A 7843-nucleotide genomic window follows, 5' to 3' on the forward strand; every position below is an offset into this window, starting at 1 on the left:
CCACGTGGTTCCCACCGCTTGGCAAGATGAGGCCCTTGCCCGCGACGGCGTCTCAAGGGAAGTCCCCTGTTCCGCCCTGAAGGGCGAGACGGTCCCTGACAGCCTTCCTGCGACCCCCAAAAGTCCCCCGACACGCCGGGTTCCCCCGAGGGGAACACCGAGGGTCCCGGCACCGCTTCCTCTGAGCCCCTTCTCCCCTCCTGACCGCGACAGGAGAGGCGATTCCCCTGCGTGGTCTGGAAGGGGTTCCCGGCCTTCCCGGCGCACCTCAGGATGAGGCCGGTCTCACGAGGAAATTCGAGACGAGCCACGTGGGTGGGGCCACAGGCCGAACGCCCCCGATTCCCCGGTCCGCTCTTGAGAAGGACCCGAGGCCCGGACCCCTCTTCGAAGGCAACCCTGTGGGTGAAGGCACAACACGAAGGGGCACTGCCACCCCCGTGCATCGTCCGCAAAGACCCGCGGGTTCCACACACAGCTCGACGAGGGGCCTGAGACCCCCCGAGCAACTCGAGAGGCCAGCGGGGTTCCCTTCCTCAGACAAGACGAGGCCTGACTCTCCTGTCCCAACTCTGCAGGGACCCTGCGGTCGGAGTCCGAAACGCAGAGGAAGCCTGAGGTTCCTGCCTCCCCTCGAGGTGAGGCCCTCTTCCGTTGCGCCAGACCCAGCGGAGTCCGGAGGGGCCCCGCCACCTCCACAGGATCCCTCGCCTCTCAGAGGCACCCTGGGAAGTTCCCTAAGGTCCCCGGTAGAAGGCGAGGGACACGAGGGTTTCCCGCCGCCCCCCGAGAAAGACCTCGAGAGTTCTTCTTCAACGCGTCTCGAGGCCCTAGTCCCCTCCCGTGACTCGAGAGCCAGGACGCGCTCCCCCTCGCCACGCGCATGGAGACCTGACTTCCCTGGCGCCGCACGAGAGGCTCCCTGAGATCCTCGTCGTGCCTCGGGAGAAAACCCCCACGGGCGCCGCAGCTCGAGGAAACCCCTGAGACGCCCCCGTCCTCGCGAGCTGAGGGCCTTCTTTTCCTGCATGGCCTGGAGAGCAATCCCGGGTCCTCTCTCCAAACGGAAGAGGAGGCTGGATTCCCTTGAGGCCGCTCAGGGGGCTCCAAGAGACCCGCGTCGCGACTCGAGAGGAGAGCGGAGTCCTTGGCTTCCCCTCGAGACGAGGCCTGACTCCCCGGGGGAGCCTGGAATGCAACCCCGAGATCCCTGCCTTCCCTGGAGAGGAAAATTAGGTCCCGGACACACGCTTAGGTGAGGTCTCTTAGGCCCTGCAGTGACTCGAGCGCCACCCCCAGCTTTCCCTCGCAACCCGAGGGGAAGATTGGGCTTCCCAGGGCCAACCCAAGGGGAAGGCTGAGATCCCCGTCGTAACTCGAGAATGCCGCCGCAACTCGAGAAAAACCACGTGGTTCCCACCGCTTGGCAAGATGAGGCCCTTGCCCGCGACGGCGTCTCAAGGGAAGTCCCCTGTTCCACCCTGAAGGGCGAGACGGTCCCTGACAGCCTTCCTGCGACCCCCAAAAGTCCCCCGACACGCCGGGTTCCCCCGAGGGGAACACCTAGGGTCCCGGCACCGCTTCCTCTGAGCCCCTTCTCCCCTCCTGATCGCGACAGGAGAGGCGATTCCCCTGCGTGGTCTGGAAGGGGTTCCCGGCCTTCCCGGCGCACCTCAGGATGAGGCCGGTCTCACGAGGAAATTCGAGACGAGCCACGTGGGTGGGGCCACATGCCGAACGTCCCCGATTCCCCGGTCCGCTCTTGAGAAGGACCCGAGGCCCGGACCCCTCTTCGAAGGCAACCCTGTGGGTGAAGGCACAACACGAAGGGGCACTGCCACCCCCGTGCATCGTCCGCAAAGACCCGCGGGTTCCACACACAGCTCGACGAGGGGCCTGAGACCCCCCGAGCAACTCGAGAGGCCAGCGGGGTTCCCTTCCTCAGACAAGACGAGGCCTGACTCTCCTGTCCCAACTCTGCAGGGACCCTGCGGTCGGAGTCCGAAACGCAGAGGAAGCCTGAGGTTCCTGCCTCCCCTCGAGGTGAGGCCCTCTTCCGTTGCGCCAGACCCAGCGGAGTCCCGAGGGGCCCCGCCACCTCCACAGGATCCCTCGCCTCTCAGAGGCACCCTGGGAAGTTCCCTAAGGTCCCCGGCAGAAGGCGAGGGACACGAGGGTTTCCCGCCGCCCCCCGAGAAAGACCTCGAGAGTTCTTCTTCAACGCGTCTCGAGGCCCTAGTCCCCTCCCGTGACTCGAGAGCCAGGACGCGCTCCCCCTCGCCACGCGCATGGAGACCTGACTTCCCTGGCGCCGCATGAGAGGCTCCCTGAGATCCTCGTCGTGCCTCGAGAGAAAACCCCCACGGGCGCCGCAGCTCGAGGAAACCCCTGAGACGCCCCCGTCCTCGCGAGCTGAGGGCCTTCTTTTCCTGCATGGCCTGGAGAGCAATCCCGGGTCCTCTCTCCAAACGGAAGAGGAGGCTGGACTCCCTTGAGGCCGCTCAGGGGGCTCCAAGAGACCCGCGTCGCGACTCGAGAGGAGAGCGGAGTCCTTGGCTTCCCCTCGAGACGAGGCCTGACTCCCCGGGGGAGCCTGGAATGCAACCCCGAGATCCCTGCCTTCCCTGGAGAGGAAAATTAGGTCCCGGACACACGCTTAGGTGAGGTCTCTTAGGCCCTGCAGTGACTCGAGCGCCACCCCCAGCTTTCCCTCGCAACCCGAGGGGAAGATTGGGCTTCCCAGGGCCAACCCAAGGGGAAGGCTGAGATCCCCGTCGTAACTCGAGAATGCCGCCGCAACTCGAGAAAAACCACGTGGTTCCCACCGCTTGGCAAGATGAGGCCCTTGCCCGCGACGGCGTCTCAAGGGAAGTCCCCTGTTCCGCCCTGAAGGGCGAGACGGTCCCTGACAGCCTTCCTGCGACCCCCAAAAGTCCCCCGACACGCCGGGTTCCCCCGAGGGGAACACCGAGGGTCCCGGCACCGCTTCCTCTGAGCCCCTTCTCCCCTCCTGATCGCGACAGGAGAGGCGATTCCCCTGCGTGGTCTGGAAGGGGTTCCCGGCCTTCCCGGCGCACCTCAGGATGAGGCCGGTCTCACGAGGAAATTCGAGACGAGCCACGTGGGTGGGGCCACAGGCCGAACGCCCCCGATTCCCCGGTCCGCTCTTGAGAAGGACCCGAGGCCCGGACCCCTCTTCGAAGGCAACCCTGTGGGTGAAGGCACAACACGAAGGGGCACTGCCACCCCCGTGCATCGTCCGCAAAGACCCGCGGGTTCCACACACAGCTCGACGAGGGGCCTGAGACACCCCGAGCAACTCGAGAGGCCAGCGGGGTTCCCTTCCTCAGACAAGACGAGGCCTGACTCTCTTGTCCCAACTCTGCAGGGACCCTGCGGTCGGAGTCCGAAACGCAGAGGAAGCCTGAGGTTCCTGCCTCCCCTCGAGGTGAGGCCCTCTTCCGTTGCGCCAGACCCAGCGGAGTCCCGAGGGGCCCCGCCACCTCCACAGGATCCCTCGCCTCTCAGAGGCACCCTGGGAAGTTCCCTAAGGTCCCCGGTAGAAGGCGAGGGACACGAGGGTTTCCCGCCGCCCCCCGAGAAAGACCTCGAGAGTTCTTCTTCAACGCGTCTCGAGGCCCTAGTCCCCTCCCGTGACTCGAGAGCCAGGACGCGCTCCCCCTCGCCACGCGCATGGAGACCTGACTTCCCTGGCGCCGCACGAGAGGCTCCCTGAGATCCTCGTCGTGCCTCGGGAGAAAACCCCCACGGGCGCCGCAGCTCGAGGAAACCCCTGAGACGCCCCCGTCCTCGCGAGCTGAGGGCCTTCTTTTCCTGCATGGCCTGGAGAGCAATCCCGGGTCCTCTCTCCAAACGGAAGAGGAGGCTGGATTCCCTTGAGGCCGCTCAGGGGGCTCCAAGAGACCCGCGTCGCGACTCGAGAGGAGAGCGGAGTCCTTGGCTTCCCCTCGAGACGAGGCCTGACTCCCCGGGGGAGCCTGGAATGCAACCCCGAGATCCCTGCCTTCCCTGGAGAGGAAAATTAGGTCCCGGACACACGCTTAGGTGAGGTCTCTTAGGCCCTGCAGTGACTCGAGCGCCACCCCCAGCTTTCCCTCGCAACCCGAGGGGAAGATTGGGCTTCCCAGGGCCAACCCAAGGGGAAGGCTGAGATCCCCGTCGTAACTCGAGAATGCCGCCGCAACTCGAGAAAAACCACGTGGTTCCCACCGCTTGGCAAGATGAGGCCCTTGCCCGCGACGGCGTCTCAAGGGAAGTCCCCTGTTCCACCCTGAAGGGCGAGACGGTCCCTGACAGCCTTCCTGCGACCCCCAAAAGTCCCCCGACACGCCGGGTTCCCCCGAGGGGAACACCTAGGGTCCCGGCACCGCTTCCTCTGAGCCCCTTCTCCCCTCCTGATCGCGACAGGAGAGGCGATTCCCCTGCGTGGTCTGGAAGGGGTTCCCGGCCTTCCCGGCGCACCTCAGGATGAGGCCGGTCTCACGAGGAAATTCGAGACGAGCCACGTGGGTGGGGCCACATGCCGAACGTCCCCGATTCCCCGGTCCGCTCTTGAGAAGGACCCGAGGCCCGGACCCCTCTTCGAAGGCAACCCTGTGGGTGAAGGCACAACACGAAGGGGCACTGCCACCCCCGTGCATCGTCCGCAAAGACCCGCGGGTTCCACACACAGCTCGACGAGGGGCCTGAGACCCCCCGAGCAACTCGAGAGGCCAGCGGGGTTCCCTTCCTCAGACAAGACGAGGCCTGACTCTCCTGTCCCAACTCTGCAGGGACCCTGCGGTCGGAGTCCGAAACGCAGAGGAAGCCTGAGGTTCCTGCCTCCCCTCGAGGTGAGGCCCTCTTCCGTTGCGCCAGACCCAGCGGAGTCCCGAGGGGCCCCGCCACCTCCACAGGATCCCTCGCCTCTCAGAGGCACCCTGGGAAGTTCCCTAAGGTCCCCGGCAGAAGGCGAGGGACACGAGGGTTTCCCGCCGCCCCCCGAGAAAGACCTCGAGAGTTCTTCTTCAACGCGTCTCGAGGCCCTAGTCCCCTCCCGTGACTCGAGAGCCAGGACGCGCTCCCCCTCGCCACGCGCATGGAGACCTGACTTCCCTGGCGCCGCATGAGAGGCTCCCTGAGATCCTCGTCGTGCCTCGAGAGAAAACCCCCACGGGCGCCGCAGCTCGAGGAAACCCCTGAGACGCCCCCGTCCTCGCGAGCTGAGGGCCTTCTTTTCCTGCATGGCCTGGAGAGCAATCCCGGGTCCTCTCTCCAAACGGAAGAGGAGGCTGGACTCCCTTGAGGCCGCTCAGGGGGCTCCAAGAGACCCGCGTCGCGACTCGAGAGGAGAGCGGAGTCCTTGGCTTCCCCTCGAGACGAGGCCTGACTCCCCGGGGGAGCCTGGAATGCAACCCCGAGATCCCTGCCTTCCCTGGAGAGGAAAATTAGGTCCCGGACACACGCTTAGGTGAGGTCTCTTAGGCCCTGCAGTGACTCGAGCGCCACCCCCAGCTTTCCCTCGCAACCCGAGGGGAAGATTGGGCTTCCCAGGGCCAACCCAAGGGGAAGGCTGAGATCCCCGTCGTAACTCGAGAATGCCGCCGCAACTCGAGAAAAACCACGTGGTTCCCACCGCTTGGCAAGATGAGGCCCTTGCCCGCGACGGCGTCTCAAGGGAAGTCCCCTGTTCCGCCCTGAAGGGCGAGACGGTCCCTGACAGCCTTCCTGCGACCCCCAAAAGTCCCCCGACACGCCGGGTTCCCCCGAGGGGAACACCGAGGGTCCCGGCACCGCTTCCTCTGAGCCCCTTCTCCCCTCCTGATCGCGACAGGAGAGGCGATTCCCCTGCGTGGTCTGGAAGGGGTTCCCGGCCTTCCCGGCGCACCTCAGGATGAGGCCGGTCTCACGAGGAAATTCGAGACGAGCCACGTGGGTGGGGCCACAGGCCGAACGCCCCCGATTCCCCGGTCCGCTCTTGAGAAGGACCCGAGGCCCGGACCCCTCTTCGAAGGCAACCCTGTGGGTGAAGGCACAACACGAAGGGGCACTGCCACCCCCGTGCATCGTCCGCAAAGACCCGCGGGTTCCACACACAGCTCGACGAGGGGCCTGAGACACCCCGAGCAACTCGAGAGGCCAGCGGGGTTCCCTTCCTCAGACAAGACGAGGCCTGACTCTCTTGTCCCAACTCTGCAGGGACCCTGCGGTCGGAGTCCGAAACGCAGAGGAAGCCTGAGGTTCCTGCCTCCCCTCGAGGTGAGGCCCTCTTCCGTTGCGCCAGACCCAGCGGAGTCCCGAGGGGCCCCGCCACCTCCACAGGATCCCTCGCCTCTCAGAGGCACCCTGGGAAGTTCCCTAAGGTCCCCGGCAGAAGGCGAGGGACACGAGGGTTTCCCGCCGCCCCCCGAGAAAGACCTCGAGAGTCCTTCTTCAAGGCGTCTCGAGGCCCTAGTCCCCTCCCGTGACTCGAGAGCCAGGACGCGCTCCCCCTCGCCACGCGCATGGAGACCTGACTCCCCTGGCGCCGCACGAGAGGCTCCCTGAGATCCTCGTCGTGCCTCGGGAGAAAACCCCCAGGGGCGCCGCAGCTCGAGGAAACCCCTGAGACGCCCCCGTCCTCGCGAGCTGAGGGCCTTCTTTTCCTGCATGGCCTGGAGAGCAATCCCGGATCCTCTCTCCAAACGGAAGAGGAGGCTGGACTCCCTTGAGGCCGCTCAGGGGGCTCCAAGAGACCCGCGTCGCGACTCGAGAGGAGAGCGGAGGCCTTGGCTTCCCCTCGAGACGAGGCCTGACTCCCCGGGGGAGCCTGGAATGCAACCCCGAGATCCCTGCCTTCCCTGGAGAGGAAAATTAGGTCCCGGACACACGCTTAGGTGAGGTCTCTTAGGCCCTGCAGTGACTCGAGCGCCACCCCCAGCTTTCCCTCGCAACCCGAGGGGAAGATTGGGCTTCCCAGGGCCAACCCAAGGGGAAGGCTGAGATCCCCGTCGTAACTCGAGAATGCCGCCGCAACTCGAGAAAAACCACGTGGTTCCCACCGCTTGGCAAGATGAGGCCCTTGCCCGCGACGGCGTCTCAAGGGAAGTCCCCTGTTCCGCCCTGAAGGGCGAGACGGTCCCTGACAGCCTTCCTGCGACCCCCAAAAGTCCCCCGACACGCCGGGTTCCCCCGAGGGGAACACCGACGGTCCCGGCACCGCTTCCTCTGAGCCCCTTCTCCCCTCCTGATCGCGACAGGAGAGGCGATTCCCCTGCGTGGTCTGGAAGGGGTTCCCGGCCTTCCCGGCGCACCTCAGGATGAGGCCGGTCTCACGAGGAAATTCGAGACGAGCCACGTGGGTGGGGCCACAGGCCGAACGCCCCCGATTCCCCGGTCCGCTCTTGAGAAGGACACGAGGCCCGGACCCCTCTTCGAAGGCAACCCTGTGGGTGAAGGCACAACACGAAGGGGCACTGCCATCCCCGTGCATCGTCCGCAAAGACCCGCGGGTTCTACACACAGCTCGACGAGGGGCCTGAGACCCCCCGAGCAACTCGAGAGGCCAGCGGGGTTCCCTTCCTCAGACAAGACGAGGCCTGACTCTCCTGTCCCAACTCTGCAGGGACCCTGCGGTCGGAGTCCGAAACGCAGAGGAAGCCTGAGGTTCCTGCCTCCCCTCGAGGTGAGGCCCTCTTCCGTTGCGCCAGACCCAGCGGAGTCCCGAGGGGCCCCGCCACCTCCACAGGATCCCTCGCCTCTCAGAGGCACCCTGGGAAGTTCCCTAAGGTCCCCAGCAGAAGGCGAGGGACACGAGGGTTTCCCGCCGCCCCCCGAGAAAGACCTCGATAGTCCTTCTTCAACG

This window comes from Bubalus kerabau, unplaced genomic scaffold (assembly GCF_029407905.1).
Source record: "Bubalus kerabau isolate K-KA32 ecotype Philippines breed swamp buffalo unplaced genomic scaffold, PCC_UOA_SB_1v2 scaffold_26, whole genome shotgun sequence".
Classification (NCBI taxonomy): Eukaryota; Metazoa; Chordata; class Mammalia; order Artiodactyla; family Bovidae; genus Bubalus; species Bubalus kerabau.